The 18,795-nt window shown below is 41.3% G+C and overlaps 1 protein-coding gene across 8 annotated transcripts in view; it reads right to left on the bottom strand.

Moving 5' to 3' along the window:
- Positions 1-18,065, bottom strand: part of GREM2 (gremlin 2, DAN family BMP antagonist) — a 40,165-nt gene extending 22,100 nt beyond the window's left edge. For 2 of the 8 annotated variants that reach the window (XM_068939268.1, XM_068939263.1), the window contains exons 1-2: positions 17,496-17,745; positions 9,311-9,451 (exon numbers count right to left, since the gene is read on the bottom strand). The gene's annotated coding sequence lies outside the window, so the exon portion shown is untranslated. Of the gene's footprint in view, positions 1-317; positions 342-9,310; positions 9,452-16,238; positions 16,976-17,495; positions 17,746-18,040 lie in introns of those variants that run through there. The other 6 variants (XM_068939266.1, XM_009681110.2, XM_068939265.1 and 3 more) reach the window with 6 other exon arrangements.
- Between the last annotated feature and the right edge of the window lie 730 nt (positions 18,066-18,795).

Consider the following 18,795-nt stretch of genomic DNA (forward strand, 5'->3'; position numbering starts at 1 on the left):
GAACCTAACATAAGCAAGAGATGAGACAGATGGCTTCTTGAAGTCCTTTTAATTCCCTCATAAGTAAATAAATACATACAGACACACTTATATACATAACTCTTGTGATCCAAAGAACCAATGTTTTAGTAAGTAATTTTTTCCCAGTTTTCTGGCATCTCTGTTCTCTTATCTGTCCAGGCTTTCTTGCTAGCAATGAGAGAAAGAATACATCACTTTCTCTGTAGAACAGCTTAAGCTACGTTTGCTACAGGGTCCACAAACCACCTCTCAAAGCCAACCTTTCATACTGCTGCATCTGCTAACTGTGAACCTACCAGGCATATAAGGTGGATCCTATTAGATGCTCTCAGGATTAAAGACTCAGTTCAGTTTCTTCTGCTGTAGGCAGAAAACATGGCATTTATTTAATGTTTCTCTGTTGGCAGAAGACACCAAGACACAGGATTCTGGAGAAGGCCTTGGGATTTCCAAAATTTAAGTTATTTACAGCAAACATTAAGTTATTAGAAAATGAGTTCAGTTCCTAAAGCACATTTAAATTCCCGTAAAACACACACAACTTTTTCTACGTAAGACTAATTTGGGGACCATTTTAAAGTCTCTCTGAGGACTGACTGCAAGGCAGAGACCTTAAAGCCGCTGCAGTGCAGGCAGATGACATCAGGTCAACAGAATAATTAAAAGTACCTAATAATTCCCCCTGCTGTTTCATTCTAGTTAAAATTTTTAGGTCCCTTACTAGAAGTTAGGGAAATACAGCAACAGAAACGTGCATTCCAGACTCGAAGTTAGAAACGGCGTAATGGAGTTACTGTGTGTGGGCTGACGGAGCAACTAAAATCCAAAAGTGCAACTAAATCAGCTGACTGACCGCATCGTGATCCCGAGGCATCAGGACAGTTGACAAGCCATTCAAAGTAATTCTTAAATCGTTAATTCACACGTAGGTGCACAGGGTCCCCCGGACAGCTGGCGGGACAGACACCAACCCCACACGCTAACGTGCCCGGCTCTCATATTGTCCGGCTTCAGGCTTTGGGGAAGGGTTTAGCGAGTGGGAGGCCGAGGCTGTCTGAAGGCTTAGTCTCCCTGCATTTCTTGGAGGAGGCCGAGCTAAAAGCCCGGCCTGGCCCGGGCTGCTGCCCCTCGCCTCCAGGGCCCGCAGAGAGCCCACCCGGGGCGGCTGCGCCTGGGCTGCACCGGCATCTGCCCCCACCTGGCGGCTGGTGCTGGTGCCAGTGCCCCGCGGCCCCCGCGAGGGCGGCCCCACCGCGGCGGCTTCCGGAAGGTTCCGCCACCGCCCCAGGGCCCCGCGCTGCTCCGCGGGGGTGGACCGGGCGCGCGCCACACTGGGCCACTGTAATTTTGCTGTTTGTTAAGTGCTCGCAGTTACGGCTCTGGCCTGAGTGCTGCCGCAGCCCAGGTGGGCGGCAGGACGCGCCTCCGGCGGTGCTGCTGATCCCCCCCCCGCCATGCCCGAAAACCGAGGCGGAGGACCAGAGAAATCGCCCTGCCGCTGTATGTGAGGCAGCGAGCGAAGCCGCAGGCCGCAGCACAAAGGGGGAAAAAAAACCCAAGCGGCAAGAACCTGCATATCCCACTATCGTCCTTCCTCCGATTTCTAAAGCCTCCCGGGATATCGGAAATAAGTGAAGGAAGAAATTTTAAGTCACCACAACAGACTATGCCAGCAGTGCACAAGTCAGCCAGCCAAGGTGCTCGGTCTGCTGGGATTGCACTCGGCCTGCAAGATACAAGAGCTTTCTTCCTCCCCGCCATTCGATGTGTAAGGGGTTTCAGCAGCATTTTCATTACTCTGTCTACTCTCCAGGGTGAATGGGACGGACCTGGAAAGACGTGCACAGGTATGGCAGTGTGCTGGCATTACGAGTGCGATCCCGTTTCCAAACCTAAAGACAACTACGTCCTCAGAGAGCCGAGGCAAACGAGCAGAAGCGTACGCGAACCAAAACATTTGTGTTGTCCTCGTGACAGCGAACACCCAAATTCCTCTCGCTTCAAAATACCTATAATTAACAGGTGTGGAACAGTTTGTCAACAGTTGTCATCATAAAGCGATGATATTTGTCCTATAATCAAAATAACACTCTATGAAGATCTGTGCACTATCCAACCCTCCCTTTCCCACAAAGCCCAACAAATAACTAAATGAAATTGCCCTCACGCAGAAACAAAACACGCGCACTGGAATCAAATTTGAGTTTCCCTTCTGCCTTCTTCATCTTCCTAAAACTGAGATAAGTTTCAAAATGTGATTTCCTTACTGTTACTAATTCCCTACAATTAGGCTCCTGAGTGAAGATATCTCTTTATTAATATTTTTTCTTGCAAGGAACTGCTTCATTACCTAGATATAGTCTAATAATTCTGATTACATTAAAAGGTGGAGTGATATTGGATTATGTGGTTTCCTAAAAGCCAGAAAACTGTCATTCATCTAAGCGTAACTTCGAACACCAATAAAAGCTATTATTTTGTACCTATCACACAATTACTTCTAAGTAGTGCTATTCCTGTAAGAAGGCAATTGCTTTGGTATGTCCCATTTTAAGCCAAGGCTTGTAATCTAAGGTAAAGCAACGATCAAGTGAATATATATGCTCAGATTTAATAAAAATTATGTCACTTATTAGCAAGGAACTACAGTAGGATCAAAGCAAAAGGAATGTCGAAGACCAGACGTAATCCTGAAATAGTTTAGTACAGTGAACATGATTTTAGTGGATAAGAAAAACCTGCAATGCTTTATGCACTAGGCAATACTGCACCACTGTCTACCAACAGGAAGCCCCCTCCCACCTTTTAATTGTGCCCAGTAAGCACAGAAAAAAACAGTGGGAGGGAGGAGCCTCTGCAAATATTCTCCTGAATACATATCTATATTTTGTTAAAGTCTTCAGTCATATCCCTTTCCTTAAATGGTACAATGTCCTGCGGACCTATAAGACTTCTTATGGTTAATATTTATTTAAACTTGATTTCAGAATGTTTATCTGACAAATACTGATGTCATTAAAGTAAGCACAAAAATAATCCTTTACTTCAGTGGAGCCAGCAATTTTACTCCATGGTACTCCATCGGTTCACAGCCTTGAGGTTTCAGAATCTACAGTAATTCAAACCAGGCAAGGATGTGTCTTCAGGTAGAGATACTGACACTTCACACAATTCAAGTGGATGAGAAAAGTACTGCCATTAAAAATACCCGATCAGTTGGAAGTAACCAGTAAACACTGACAGTCAAACTTGTATGATCAGATGAGAGATTAAAAAATAAAAAATTGCCAGAGAAGTTTACCAGGGAGTAATTTCAAACCATACATTACCAACTTTTATGTTCTTGGCATATCTTACAATTTCAGTACAAATTATTTTTCATTTCTACTTAATATTGCATTTCTCTCTTATTCATTTTGTATATTTTAAATTTTAAATTTTATTTTACTTTTAATCAGTTAAGATCGATCTGTTTATAAGGAGGGGAGGACATGGGGAGAGAAAATTCCACAAATATCCATTTTCTGCCTTTTTATGCAGTGTAAAGCACAAAATAAATCAAGCCTAGTTAGTCCTAATCTAAGCTATAGCAGTCTGAGATATATACAAGGGCACAGGTACCTGAACAGGTTCTATAAACAATGGCTAAAAGGTATTCCCCCAAAACTACTTCTAAGGCTGAACAAGCGGCCCCCTGTTAAACATACACAGTTGTGCAAACTTTTGGAAGTCCTGTTATACAAGCCAATCACAACCGCAACTTCTCTGCTTGTGTTGCTGCCTCGGTTTAGTGACTTAGCAGAGCTGCTAGGTAGGCTCAAAAGGGACATCCAAGACTGGTTCAGGCTCCTGTTACATGCCTTTCTAAGATATGTGAGGCTACAATAATTAAATATCAACGATTCTTTTTTAACAATCTTATTTATTAGGATCTAGTAAGAACTTAACGGAATACCACTGTGGGTAAAATAATGAGGTATGGGAAGAGGTAGAAGGAGCTGTCATACAACTTTTTGTGGGCAGAGAAATGCAAAGCAACAGGACTTCCCCCTACATAACCTGCTACCACAAAATTCCCAGTCGCCAAAAACGTTTGTGGTATTTTGGCTCCTCTTGGCTACTTCAGAGACAAGCATCGCTGTTAAAATCACAAACCTCACTTATTTTTTAAAATATATCCTGCACAAAAAGATCATCAGTTCAACCTCTCATCGCTTAGGAAGTTCAGATGAATTCCATGAAGCCATGTGTATATACGCTGAGGGTTTTTTTTTCATTCTAACACCTGCCCTCCCATGCCAGTGCTACACGAGTACATGGGACCAGGGATTCCTCATGATGTCAGATAAGCTGTGGTAAAACCAACATTAACATCTGTTTTACTGTCATCTCCCACCAGAGCTTAGATGTGTTCTGCATTGATCATTAGTTGATTGGCTATGAGAGCTATGGGGGAAACAGACTTTTTTTTAAATGCTACAACTTTTTTTTATTGCATGATTGCAAAATAATCTAGAGCAAAAAATATGGAAGTAGAATCAGAATCACCCCCTACCCCTTTGATTTACACTACTGGTTTGAACCAACTTAAGATCTGACCTATAATATTTACATTTAGAAATGTCAGACCTTCTGAAGTCATTAGGTTCGGTTTTGGCAATGCTGATAAATAACTATTTTTCTGAAGCCAATGGAAACTTTCCCTCAACATGTGCATTAACTGTAGGCTTCATAACACCAGCGTCCTGTCTGGTACAATTCCTTGGCTGGAAGAACCTTGCCAGTTGGCTGTACCAAGCAAATCATTTAAGCAAAGAAGGGCTGATCCTAATCTCTCCTCATGCAATGCTAATGCAGTATCAACGAAGAATTCAGTGTCTGTGTTGCTTTGCATGCACAGTACCCAATTAAACTTTGGCCTTGTAAAATTAGTCACTACAGAGTAGTTTCTCATCTTGTACTAAAATCATGTTCAGTGATTTATTGTAATTTATAAAAACCTCCAAAGTACCTTGGAAATCCCAATAGCTTCTGAAAAGCTCACTAGGTCTGAACTGTGACATTCTGGCCACCAGCACCAGGGACCATGCCCTGTTCAAGGGCTTGACAGCATGTGGGGGGAGGGGGTAAAATGTGTCTAGCTGTACTTTGGATCTAATTACATCTTCTTATAGCTCTGAGGATTTTATCACCTTTAGTTCCAGAATGTAATTTAACCTATGCATTCAACCCTCACAGTGATCCACCCTAGCCTTCAGTCGCATCTTTTTCCTGACAGGGAATATCTCAACAGATGCAACCAAAGATAGGAGTATTAGTAAGCATTCTGCGGCATTTCTCAGTCTTTCTTGTGGCTTTTTTCCTCAGCACTTTCTGCAGCAGCCTGCACTCATGAGAGGCGGGATTTCAGAAACACTCATCTCTTCCATATTTTCTGAAGTTTAATAATTTGCCACCTTGAAATACTAGTTAATATAGACCATAAGCCTAATTCCAAAACTCCCCATTCACAGCACAAAGAATGCAGGCGTCTGCCTCACCTCTGTGAGCCCCTCATACCAGTCACCTCCTTTTCAGGCTCTCAGTATTCTTCATGAACATGCCTCTACTGAATTATTTAGATTGTTGAGTCCACATTCAAAAGTGACTTTCACAGAGACTCAAAACTCCTAGGTGTTCAAGCTGCTTTGGAAAAAGCAGGAATTGCGCTTCCATAATACTTTGCAGCTCAGTTCACAGAGCACTTCAATTTGCTTGGAAGCCACCTAGAAAAAATACTACAAAACAGATTACCTTAGCTATTACTCTCCTGCTTTTCTGCAAGGTTGATCAAGTCCAGACTCTGTCAGCTTAATCTATCTTCGTTCACAGCTTAATATTCAGAGCAAGGACCCTGCAAATTTCTAAGTCTTTCTAATGCTGAGCAGAGGCAAGTCTAAGCACTCTAAGAGATAGGTTTAAGATGAATTGCCCAACATTAAACAAAAGTTTGTGGCTCCATTTTCCCAAACTAGTACTCTAGACATTGATATTTTCACAGTTCACTTGATCTTCACAATTGGACGGTCTTCTGTACAGTGAAAACCAGTGGAAGTAAAGAAGGCAAAGGCTACCCTCAACATATCTGTATTAACTTGTAGTTAAGGCTAAACGCATCATTGAAAACTTTAACTCACTTTTCACTTCTGTCACTTTTTGCATTTCCTTTTTTTTTCCTGTTACATAAAAACATTAAGCTATCTAGATTTTCTCTTGAATATGCTTTTCCAGTTCTCACAGATATCTCCAGTTCTCATACATATTTCTAGCACAGCATGATATCTCTGCTACAGATTCTGTGAAAACATCGTTTACGATGTCTAAAAAAATCCATTTACTTAAAAGAAATTAAGAGTCCTGCTAAAATGTGCAAGCAGCAGTTGTATATACTGAAATCTAGGCTACAAGTATACACCCCTTAAATTTTCCAATTCTCTTGAACAAATAGATCCTCTGAGGTTTTCCAGAGAAGATATATTTTAGATTACTTAGGCTATCCAAAGAATGTTTTTGCTGCTCTGTGCAGTTAGAGCTGAAAGTGCATTTATCTTGCTATAAATAAGGTGACTCTTAAAGAATGAAGTTCAGAAGTGTTAATTTCAACTCTTTAGCCCATCTCTAGCGAAGATATCTTTGATAGGGTAACTCCATATCTCAGAGTACCTAGGTTAGTTTCACTCGGACTTGAAATGAATTCTGATTTTTCTATATATGTGAATTTACAAGAAAGCCTGCAAACCCAATGGAATAATTCCAGAATTAAATTATATGAGTTTTATTATAGAACTAAGTATTTACAAACCTGTTTTGAAAGTTACCTATTTATATATGATGTCAACTAGAAGCTCCTTCCAAAACCATATAGAGTAAAAAGTATAATTTAAATGTTCCAGAACAATCTGTTTATGGAATCATACAGTTCCCCAGAGGCAATTCCTCTATTCCTCAGCATACATGCACTTAGATATGCTACTTCAAAAGAGAAAAGTGCACTGAGAAAAGAGCAAGTGCAATTCGCTCCTTTTTTTGCTGAAGTTAAAAAATGTACTTTACAGATATGCATGACCTTGTGTAAACCATAAAGAGAAGATCTGCATGTACCAGCTCAGAAATATTTACTAATGAAAATAGAAAGTCCTGCCCATCCTGTATTGCTCTATTATATAGTAGGCATCATTAACAGTGCCTTTTTTTAAGGTAGAAAAATATTTTATGCACTGCCTTGAAGTAATGCACTGTTCTACTCCTCTGTACAGGAATTAATTTAATCCAGCGTATGCAAATCTTCATTAGAATTCGAATCCTGAGAGGCTTTGAAGTAAAACACAACATCAGGTTTTTGCACCCATATGTAGGGTCATAGCTACCTATTTTGCATACTATTCATATTTGTTCACACACAAATATATATCACACTGTAATAAGCAGTTTGTTTACAACAGAAACACCTTAACCTTTAACAAATTTTTTTAAAGTATTTAATGGCAGTAATAGTGTTTAAAACTTGTGGAGCAACCCATACGGCTGTCTACAATTACAGTATTAGCCTATGTCATTGTTCAGAACATTTGAGAATGCTGGTCTTGAAGCTGTCTCTTCTCTAGCAACCTCACGCAAACATATTCCACGCTTACCAACTGAGATTATATAGCTACTTCTTGAGCGAGACTACCAGTGCCACCCAGCAATACCAAGGTTTCAAGGCACCTTACCAGGACTTTGCGCTTTGAAAGACTGTCAATTAGAGGACATACAGTGTTTGGAAAACTTACATCAATATTTGCAACAGAATTCCTGTGCCAGTTCACACAGGTTTTGAGTGTACCACTTTAGAGGTGTCACTTTAGAGGTTTCCCATTGTCACAAAGAAAGTCTGTAACAGAATTAAGAGACAGTCAAGTTGCTAGGAGGAGAGTCAAGTGCAGGATGATCCATTCAGCACAGGTTTAGACTTATGCCCAGTACTGACACCATGAAGATAACCACAGGCATCATAACCAAGCAGCACTACTCACTACACTGCTACTACTTTTAAGAGTTTAGATTCTGCCACCTCAAAGAAATTGGTGATCAGATGAAAGTAAAAGGCCATCACAGAAGCTTCAGGAAAAGTTTACAATTAGGGAGAAGATAGTTTTTTTTTTTTTTAAAGCAAATCAAAATATGACAGTCACCCAAAAAAGTCCACCAACATTGTTATTTGACTGATGTAATATGTTAGCAACTAATATTACACATCTACATGTTCAAAAGTTAGAGTGGATTTTGATGTTGTAACTGAGACATGGTAAAATAAGCCACTTTTCAAACATACTTAGCATTTTTAAGGAAAAAAAAATTTAGAGAAAAAAAATCTCATGTAGGGCATTTAATAACTGAAGTATTATAAATTATAGTTCACTTCTATTGAGAAATTAAGCCTCCCTTTAACTGCTACAGATTTAACCATTCATATTCTAATATGACAATTAAAAACAGCAAGATTTTTATGAATTATTTTGTGTTTTCCTATAAACAATAAAGATAAATTTAAAACCATAATAAATGCAGTGACAAATTATTTCAATAATCTTAACATATACCTCTAAATTTCACGTGGGGAAAAAACAACAAGCATTGCATTAACACCTCAAGATCCCCATATTTTACACATTCATATAAAGTAACAGCTTAAGTCAGTTGTGTTTGACTGCTATACAGTTATTTATATGAGTAAATGAAGCTGGCGTCCAAGTAGAGGAGATGAACTGGCAACTTGCCGCAGCCTTGAGGCCTTGAGTTACAACTTGTATATAACAGAACAAACTGCAAGCACTCCGCTTGTAGCCTACCTACATGGATGAGGCTAAGCAGAGGAGTTCAAATAGGCAGCAGTCTGTTCCAACTAATGATAAACTGAGATACAGGTTTCTTTAATCTGCACATGAAGTTGCCCAGGCCAGATTTGCAGGACTCGGGTTCCCCAAGACCTTAACTCTAGACTGCCAGTGGAGTTGGGTACACAACAGTTTCCCTTGAGATAGGAAACCCTTGTCAAGGGCTTCTAAGTCATGTGCCTGCAGTTCAGTCATTATCTGAGCAGACCTGCAAAAACCTAAATGAAAATTTAAAACTTTATTGCTAGTCTCAGAGACTCCACAACACACTGGACCATACTATGGCCATCCTTATGACAAGGAGGCATAGACCATAATGAAATGATAACTCAGGTACCTGAGAAAGGTCATTTCAAGTGACAGATTCCACATACCTTAAGATTATTTTGGGTGGGAGAGGAACTCAGCAGAGATGAGATTAGTCCTCTTCCTCGGCACAGATGTATTGAACAGGATGAGAAAGATCTCTTCAGACTTGAGTATCCAGGAGTAGATTAGCAGCTCACAGTGCACATCTTATATGGATGTGAGAAATGAGTATTTGGGGGTTACTTTGTGAAAAGCATATAAATCCATGAATTTCATACAAAAACAGTCCTTGCTTTCTAGGCTCTCTTCTAAAAAATTCCAAAGCTGAGAGCAGCTTAGAAATCAAATGCCTATGGTTATCTTCATGCGTCAGTACTGGGCATAAGTCTAAACCTGCGCTGAATGGATCATTCTGCACTTAGCTCTCCTCCTAGCAACTTGATTGTCTCTTAATTTCTTAATCTGCCTGACTGTCTATCCGTCAAATACTTGCATTACTATACACAGCATCAACAGCTCATAGCAATAGTTTCTATAATCAGTAGTGGTTATTATCATCCAGCAGTTCCTACTAATTCCCAGCTCATGTTGGGAATTGCCTGCTGGCCTCTTCTGGTTTTCAGAAGTACACTGCAAGTAGCTGCCCACTTTTGCAAGACCTCTGCCATTGTGGAGGTGACGAAAACACTTACCACAGTGGCTTATGTAGTGCATTGTTATTATGTGTTCCGATATTTCCCAAATAACTTCCTGCACACATTTCATAGGAAAATTACTTTGTTTTAGTTTACTCTTATGCAGCATTTCTAGCCATGTAAAAAGGCAGATCTGATGACCTTTTAACATGCATTCAGGAATGGAAAGTTATCCCTGTGGCCTTTTCTTTCTCTAGAATTCACTCTCTAGCTCAAACATTGGCTGTGGCACAAATAAACAAACATTAGTAACTACAAGACTGGACTGCCATCACTTCTAACAGAAGAGCCTGCCAACACCAGATATGGATCCAGAGATATTGCTGTTTTTGCCTCTTCCAGAATAATTTTTCCAAGGAGCTACACCCTAGTCTAGCTTGCGCAGATTCTGAAAAATCACTGTTTATGACTGTGGCTATAATATTTGATCTAACCAGAAGTGCCAGGAATCAAACCGCAGACTTTGGAAAGCAATAGGATCCATAAGCTACAGACTCCTTATTTTGAGAGTCTACGGTATAAGAGTCCCAATTCTAAGCCGCATGAGATGGCTATGCCAGGATAATAGTTCAGATTCTGCAAATCACATCCATATTGTAAAGCCTTTCAAAGTCTGGCACAGTTTTAAATGGACAACGAATCTGTTTGTCGGATAAAGTCTGAACTGCTAAATAAATAGAGTGATAAATTTCCTAATACTACTGGGCAGAGTGTTCCTGCAAGTACAACGTGTGTTTATCAATTTCCCACTGAGCTAGCGTTGACTTTCAAATTTCCTTTAATCCTATTATAGTAAACATAGTAAAGCTCTCTGGCAAACAAGAGTAACATTCTTCCTGTAATATCATATCCTTCTTTTAAAGAAGCCTAAGAGATGTCCAGAAAAGAACTGGGCTCAAGTTGCAATGGTACAATAAACTTGTTTCCAAAGGAACTTAAGTTTTATAAAATATTAGAGTTTAAACTGAAAAAAACAAGACTATTTTTATAAAGAGAAGATTGGCAATTTCTGATGGGTACTCAAAATAGTGTTTGCATGTACTATACTTTTAAAGGCAGCTATTAAAATACTGTCATTAAAAATATTTTTCTAGTTGGAAGAAGTCTACCTAAGTTGAAGGATAAGTAACTGGCACTTTGGATATAAAATTCTGAAAACAGACTGCAGCGTATAACAATTTTTTTTTTCAGTGCTCTTTCAAGAAGAAAGAAAATCAAGTGCAGAGGACTTTTTAAAAAAAAAAAAAAAAAAAGCTGGTTAAAGAACACCAAATGGGATTTATTGTGGTACAATTTGTATTTAAAGCCTCTCTTCATTTGGAAAGAATTTCTAGTAGACAAAGGTGGGCTTTGTCTTACAGTTAAAAAAATTAATAAACTCAATTGTGCTGTTCAATAACTTCATGTAACTGACACAGAAGACTTTGAAAACCTCAAAGCAAGATAGCTTCAGATCACAGCAACCAGTTCAATTTCTTACTGTATGCAATTCACACAGGTGTTCCAGGGATCCTGCAGAAAAAGGATCATTACATATAACATAAATAACACATTATTACTATTCTCATCTTCTTTTCTGTAATTTTTGAAGAAAATTATTCTTTTTCCAACAAACAGTTTAAGTGCTATTTGCATCTTCAGCTACAGATAGCCTGTGCTATGACTTTACCTAAGGATCAGCGCTAGTAAGGAACAGCAACATTAGAGAGATCAACAATCTTTTCTTGCCTATACAGCATCTAAGGCGCTTATAACTTGTTTCAGTTTGTAAGTGTTCGCTTTTTATCTGGACAAAAGCTGTTCTCACTGAAGTCACAGGCAAAATTTCTATGGGCTTTACTAATGAAGAATATACAGCTGAGTCTATAAATATGCCTAGTATAAATCCGTTGAGCGTAGAAATCTGAAAGCCAGGGAACAAATTAAAATCTAAAATATGAGCGATAGCAGTCACCATTCCTTAGGGAACTATACTGGATGTACCTAGTAAGTAATGCAATAGCAATACAGTATGTGTTCATATACTCCCTGCCTGTCAACCTCTTGTTGTTCCTAGGAAAGGACATTCACTCCAGATGATGCTGACAGAACAGAAATCAACAACAGAAATCAACATTTTGCTATGTTAGATCATAACAAAAATCATGCCTAGAGCAAAGATGTCGGACACCTGAGAGCTGGGATGTTTTCTTTTTGGATAGGAGCTCTGACCCATTATTTACGCCTCTAACCCAATCACTCCCACATTTTCTTAAATGACTACTTTCCCGATGTTATCAGCATGGAGACTGGCCAGATTTATGGGCAGGATCCTGCTCGACTCTAAGCCAGACTAGTGTTTTGGTCTCACTGGAAATGAGATTAGGTCTGAGGATTTACACCAGGAAAAAAACTGCTGTTTCTTGCCAGAAATGGTCATGCAGAATTTTTACAACAATGGTGTTTATTGTTCTATTAGCATTACTTTAGAATATCAGGCTATTAAGTGCTTTCATAATGGCACTTAAGCATAGTAATATAGACTACATAGGGCTGCAATCTGTAACAAAACTACATACAAATGAAGAAAGGCAGCTAGTTCACTTGCAGCACCAGCTCAGCATGGTTTTCCAACTCTAAGAAGTGTTTGTGCAAGACAAAGTCAATGACTCATTCTGCATGAGTTCTGCAAGTACTGTTTCAAAGTTTTCCATGTTAAAAATTTAGGAAATTTTTAGGATTTATTGCTGTTAAATCCATAGTCTGATGTTATAGTTGTGCATTCTCCATCGCACTCAATAAAAATTGTTTCCAAAATGAAATTTGGAGGGTAAATAGCATATTTTCCTTTCAGTTCTCCCACTCCCTTAGCACAGTATAAGCAGAAATGTAATCTTTATGAGATTTTTTGTACTTGGATGTATCATGATTTCAATTTCCTCCTATTATCATTACAAATGACAGGTTCTTCAAAACCTCACTTCCTATACAATAATGGCTTTAAAAATGTTTGGAACGACAGAAAAATGTACTCTCTTCTTTCTATGAAGAAGCTTTTAGTAAAGATAATAACATGCCTATTTCTAAGTACAACATGTATATACAACATAACTAATTCTATATTGAAGTGTGGCCTCTATGAAAAACTGACCTGAGTAAATTCCCCTTAGTTTCCTAACTAATCTAAAATACACTAGTCCAACTTTTATAGGCATTATGTAGACTGCAAAAACAGAAAAAATATACACAAAATCTCATAGCTATGTCCAGAAGAAAAAAATGAACGTGAAAAGTAGATCCTGTAAGACGACTTTTTGACAAAGGCAGTTTACAACTGCAGTTTCCGTGATTGTATCATATGTGATACTGAAACCTAGATTGTCCTATGTTTTGAAGTCCTAGTGCAAGATAGATTCTTATGGTCTGTTTTCCTTTCTGTGAGCTGCAAAAATCTTCTTAAAAAGCTGGTAATAAAAGGCTTAATGCATAGAGAACAAGAAGTATCATGGTTTCAGGTGACATATCCATAAGCTACACAAGATGTTCTAAAACCTGTACTTCAGCGCACAGAGCAGCTATGCACTGGAATGTTTGGACAAGCTCTCGTAACAGAAGTAGTCTTCTGAGAGGGAAAAGCTCCATTATTATTCAATTCCTATTGTTCTGAACAGCATCATTTTTTCTGCATTCTCCAAGCAGCCTTGGCGCATTCACAGTGATCCAGAACAAGAAGTATCTTTGGCTCATTCACACATACAACTCTATGATTTCCATCATGATTCCTAGGGAAATGTGTGGAAAATTGAAGTGTCAATACTTCAGACACTACAGTCTAATTTTTGCAGCAATGGCAACCATCTTCTACTACTGAATAAAAAGGATCTGATCTCTAATTGATCCAATAATGTGTTTGCCAGTCAGAAATGTTTTCACACAAAAGATAACAGTTTACAATTAACAAAATCTTTTTCTATTTAAAACAATTGCCACAAAGCCAAACAAACTACACAAAAAAAAAAAAAACTTAGAAAATCAGCTAAATCACTAAACACTCAGAGAAATGAAGATTTTTCAGCTTTAAAGTGAAAACTGCAGGTTAAAAAAAAAAAAGCCACACACAAAAGAAAACTCATTGTTTGGGGTTTTTTTAATCAGGAACTTTAAGTTTTGAGTGGATGTTTTTAAACATCTGTTTGGGCATCACACATGCCCACTTGCCTGTAGCAGCTGGCTAGCCTCTTACCCATGATATATTGGGACCCAGGAATCACCAACACGCAGGGCACCTTGCGCAAAGGGATACTAATGGTGCAGCATGGGAAATGTAGTCAGCCAGAACACAGAACATTTCTAAATGACAGCTTTTGAGTTTGAAGCCAACATTTTTCACCACTCCCAAATGAAATGAGGAACACAAACACAGCCTTGTGAACCTTCTACGCACCAGGGCTACAGCCAATGACAGACAAACAAAAATAGAGAAACATCAGTTGTCCATTTCTAAACGCAACTGCCGCGTCCACATTCACCAGACAAGCACAAGGCTTCATTATTCAAAATTCTCACTCAAGAAGCAGTCTGCTATCACATGCCAGAAAATAAATAATTAAATAAAAATTGATGATTAGTGATCGTCTTTTAGAACTGAAGAGAGCTCAGTGCATGCATGTAAAACTAGAGCAGCTGCAGTTTGCTGTAGAGTCTGCTCTTGCTGAGCTAGAAGGAAGTCCTTTGTAAGAAGGTCTGTAAGAAATGGAGCAAGAAGCAGGGAACAGCCAAGACCCTGGAAAAGACACAGAATCGGCTTCAAACTGCACAGGGCATCAGTATTACTCTGTTGCAAATTGGCTATGTGTATGTTAGCAAGTAGCATAGCCCAGTCGGAACAGAGCAAAACAGTTAAGTGCTGAAGCATGTCAATGCTATATGCATTTTATAGGGTTTTACTTCAGACTAGCTCTAGCCCAGCCCCATGAACTGATTTTCCAGCAGTGACTCAAGCACATCTTCCAGTTCAGATTCATCCTAAAGGAATCCAGTTGGCCCACTACGAGATATATGTGAGATGGACAGTAAGCAGGAATAACTGGGAGACTGGCATTAGAAGTGCGCTCCTGATATGAATCACAACGTTAATATAAATGGACAAGCAGCCCAAAGAGCATCTGTGAGAGTGAAGCAAAAGAGCTTATTGTGCTGTTCTGGAAGAGACTCTTCAGATCAGCAGTGACTCCCCAATTTCATAGTACTATACACACTTCCACTAAATTTATGTTGAAATAATTCTAGCACAAGCATCAGACACTGGTAAATTGGAATTTACCTGTTATCAAATTCATCAAGTAAAACAAAAACAGGACAAAACTATTTATTACATAAGAGGATGATCTGGATCAACTTGAGTTATGCTGTCATAGGCATTGACAAATGGTGACAGAAATCAAACAGTTTCCAAAGGACAAGATTTATCTAGGTGTCCAGCTGGCATTTCAGATTAACTTTTACCTTCACCTGATACTATGGAAAGAAACAAAACAATAAAAACCCCTCTCCTTAATTCAGCAGCATCGCATGCCACATTAAAAGTCATGTTTCGTGACCGTAAAGTCTATTTAAAAGATAAATGAAAAGCAAATACATCAGTTAAATCAATCAGCTCAAAATACGAGGTTAATGGATTTTTAACATTGTGCCACCCTTTCAGAGTTCCTACTGAAGCAATTACGAACGCATCCATCCTGCAAGAGAAGGCTGTTACCAGACATACCTTCTCCTGGAGTACCTGAGCTTTGCACACACGGCAGGCTGCAACACATGCGAGAAGGCAGAATTCTACCTGCTCAATTTCTCACTCATTCTACAGCACAGATTTAACAAACAGCTCCATTCTCTTTAGTTGCACAGTAACCACGCACAGATTTTTTAGAATTTAGGGCTTAACCGCGCTTCTTGGATGATGGTACTTTACTTCACGAGGGTCATGTAAGAAAAGTTAGAAAGGCAAGTCCCTTTCTCAAAGCCTTGAACACTGAAACAGAACCCTGGTGTCCTAAGTCTCAGTATCGAGCAGATTGCTGCGCCTCACTTCTATTAAATCATTCTCCAAGGGCTCTCCTTTAAAATCTTAGAGCATTTTTATTTCTCCTTAATTTTAACATTTGGAAAAGAGATGAGGAAAGGCCAGGCTGAAAACTATGCACCAAGTTCAGCAAGTGAAGCATCTGCATTAAAATAAAACAGGCATTCTAAATAAATATTTCGGAGAGTGTGTACTTCTTGGAGTTTAACAACAAATAAATCCCCTAAGGAAACACAGTACCTGCATTGTATCCGCAGTGGTGAGAAGTAGGAAGCCTGAAGGGATGTTGGTTTAGTATGAAATAGCCTTGAAGTGGCCTGATAAACAGCTTGCTAATTAGGACTCTGAGCAGACACTGCTTGTTCTTGCACCTGTTGCTACGCTATTCTCAGGAGGACCGTGTGGATTCTTAACCTGCAGGTTTCCCTTATAGGAATGCTGGCCAGAGAAATTTGTTAGGACTGAAGTTCACCCAACTGTTCTCATTGGGCTTTCGTTCAACTTCTTTCTCCTCTTTCTGAAAATGAGAGGTTTAACTTGTTATGAGCTGCTGATTTTGGCCCTCAAAAATCCACCAAAAGTTATATAACCACTTTCACAATAGCATGCTAAAAATAAGAGTTGTTCAGCCAAATGCCACTGCAATTTTTCTAAGACCTGTGACTCCAATTCCGCAAGACCTGTGAAAGTGCAAATATTACGCTAGCTTTAGCAGAAAGTCAAGCGAGAGCTCCTTGTGAGACAGACATGTGTTTGTATTACTATAAACCTTATCTGCAAGGGAAAAAAACAGTGTATGCATACATATATATACATACATAGATTTCCAACTCATGACTTCAAGCCATGCTATTTGCTCTTGGAGCTGATCCCTCATGGGGTTTCATAATCACAAACCATCATTAACCCAAAGCAAAGAAAGAAAGGTACAAAGGGGCACAGGTTTCAAGCATGGGGACTTTTTTTTTCCCCCCCGTTTTTTACTTGGGAGGGAGTATGGAGGAGGGACGGACACGCTGCCTGCTACTTCAAACCGCAAGGGATTTGGCCATTCGGTTAACTTATCTTATCGAGCGGCCGAGGGCGAAGCGGCGGGACGCGGGCGCCGCTGGCAGCCCGCTGCCGTCGATGCTGTCGCCGCCTTCGGGGACGCCCCGCGGGCGCAGCGCGGACGCCGCCGCCGCCGCACCGAGCCGCGCCGCTGTCCGCGGGCGGCACCGCCAGCCGCAGCCCGCGGCGCGCACGTGAGAGCGGCCGCCCGGGCGGCGCTGCGCGGCTGCGGCGGCCCCAGGCGCTGCCGGGCGGCCCCGGGCTGTCACTGCCGGCCCTCCGCGCCCGCGGGCAGCAGCGACGCGCGGGCGCTGCACCTTCCCCTTCACCTCCCACCGGGAGCGAGCGGCACGCCGAAGCGGGTGAGGAGAGCGGAGGGAGTCAGCGGCCGAACGGGCAGCGCCGTGCGCGCCCGCAGCGCGCCCGCGGCCCCGCTTTGCCCCGTACCTGCAGCGCGATGGGGCAGGGGGCCGCAGCCCGCTCCGTCCGGCCAGTTATAGATCCAGAGAGGAGGCGGCGGCGGCGAGGAGCCGCGGCCGGCGCCTGCTGCCGGTGCTGGTGGCGGCGGTGCGAAGCCCTTGCTCGGCCGGGCGGCCGCGGATGCCCATAGGCGCGCAGGGCAGCGGGCGAGGCGAGGCGAGGGGGCGCCGCGCCGCGCAGGGTCCCGGCTGCCGCGGGGAGCGCGGCGCTGGCTCCGCTCCGCCGCTGCCCGAGCAGAAGAGGCTCAAGCCCCAGCTCGCGATTGGCTCCGGTGGCCCAAACAGCCCACACCAGCCGCCCTGCCCGCCCGCCCGCCGCCGCCGCCGCCGGCCTCCCTGCCCGCCTCCCGCCGCCGCACACGCTCCGCTCGCCTGCGGCTCCTCTCCTCCCTGCCAGCCTGCAGATTTACAACCTGGTGGGCAGATCTAACTCTCTCTCTCCCCCCCCCCCCGCCTTTTTGCCTAATAAGACGTCCAATCCCGAGCCTTTTGTTTATGCAGGGACATTCTCACCCTCGAACTGACAAAAAACACTCATTCCCTTCAGATCTTCCCCCTTTGGCTGAAGGACCCGCAGCTTTAAGCGTTCGTGACGTTTTGTGTCATGCCCAATATTCAGACGCGTTTGTTCTCTGAGCATTTTTTTTTTAATACCCCTAGCTGGTGAAATTAAAAGCATGCAGAGCCTGATCACCTGAGGGCTAAATCTGTAGCAGGACAAAGCATTCTTTGCCTAAGTTTAGTTTGATTTCCTTCCACTGTTTGAGTTCCTAGCCCTACCTTTGTTAAATCCACATCAAATCATAGCATGCCCAGAAAATAAAATCAGGATGCTAAGCCCCCTCTTCCTGAGTCTAGGGTTATTGAACCACAGCAGCTGTGGCTGTTGTTTCTTGGTGCATCTTTGCCACTGCAAGCCGTTTTGCTGGGGATGACTTAAGTGGCTTGTAGAAAAGCATTCTTTCTCACTCACGGATTTGCTATAGTCTTAAGTCAAATCTTAGACCTGGCTTCTGGGGGAAATGGCAACCCTTTGCTTTCCGTATAACCCTCTGTTTAAACAAGAATAGAGTTGAACCAGATAAATAGGCCCTTTGGGTTTTTGTAGCATAGGTAGATGTTGTAATATTTCCAGTAAACATGTTGGCAAAAAATGGCATATTAAAATCGGGGAGAACCAAATGATCAGTTGTAACAGATGCACATTTAATTAATGCAACGACTTGCGTTTGATTGATGCTATTGAATTAAGTAACGTCTATGTCTGC

This window comes from Struthio camelus, chromosome 3, assembly GCF_040807025.1.
Source record: "Struthio camelus isolate bStrCam1 chromosome 3, bStrCam1.hap1, whole genome shotgun sequence".
In the NCBI taxonomy this organism is placed as follows: domain Eukaryota; kingdom Metazoa; phylum Chordata; class Aves; order Struthioniformes; family Struthionidae; genus Struthio; species Struthio camelus.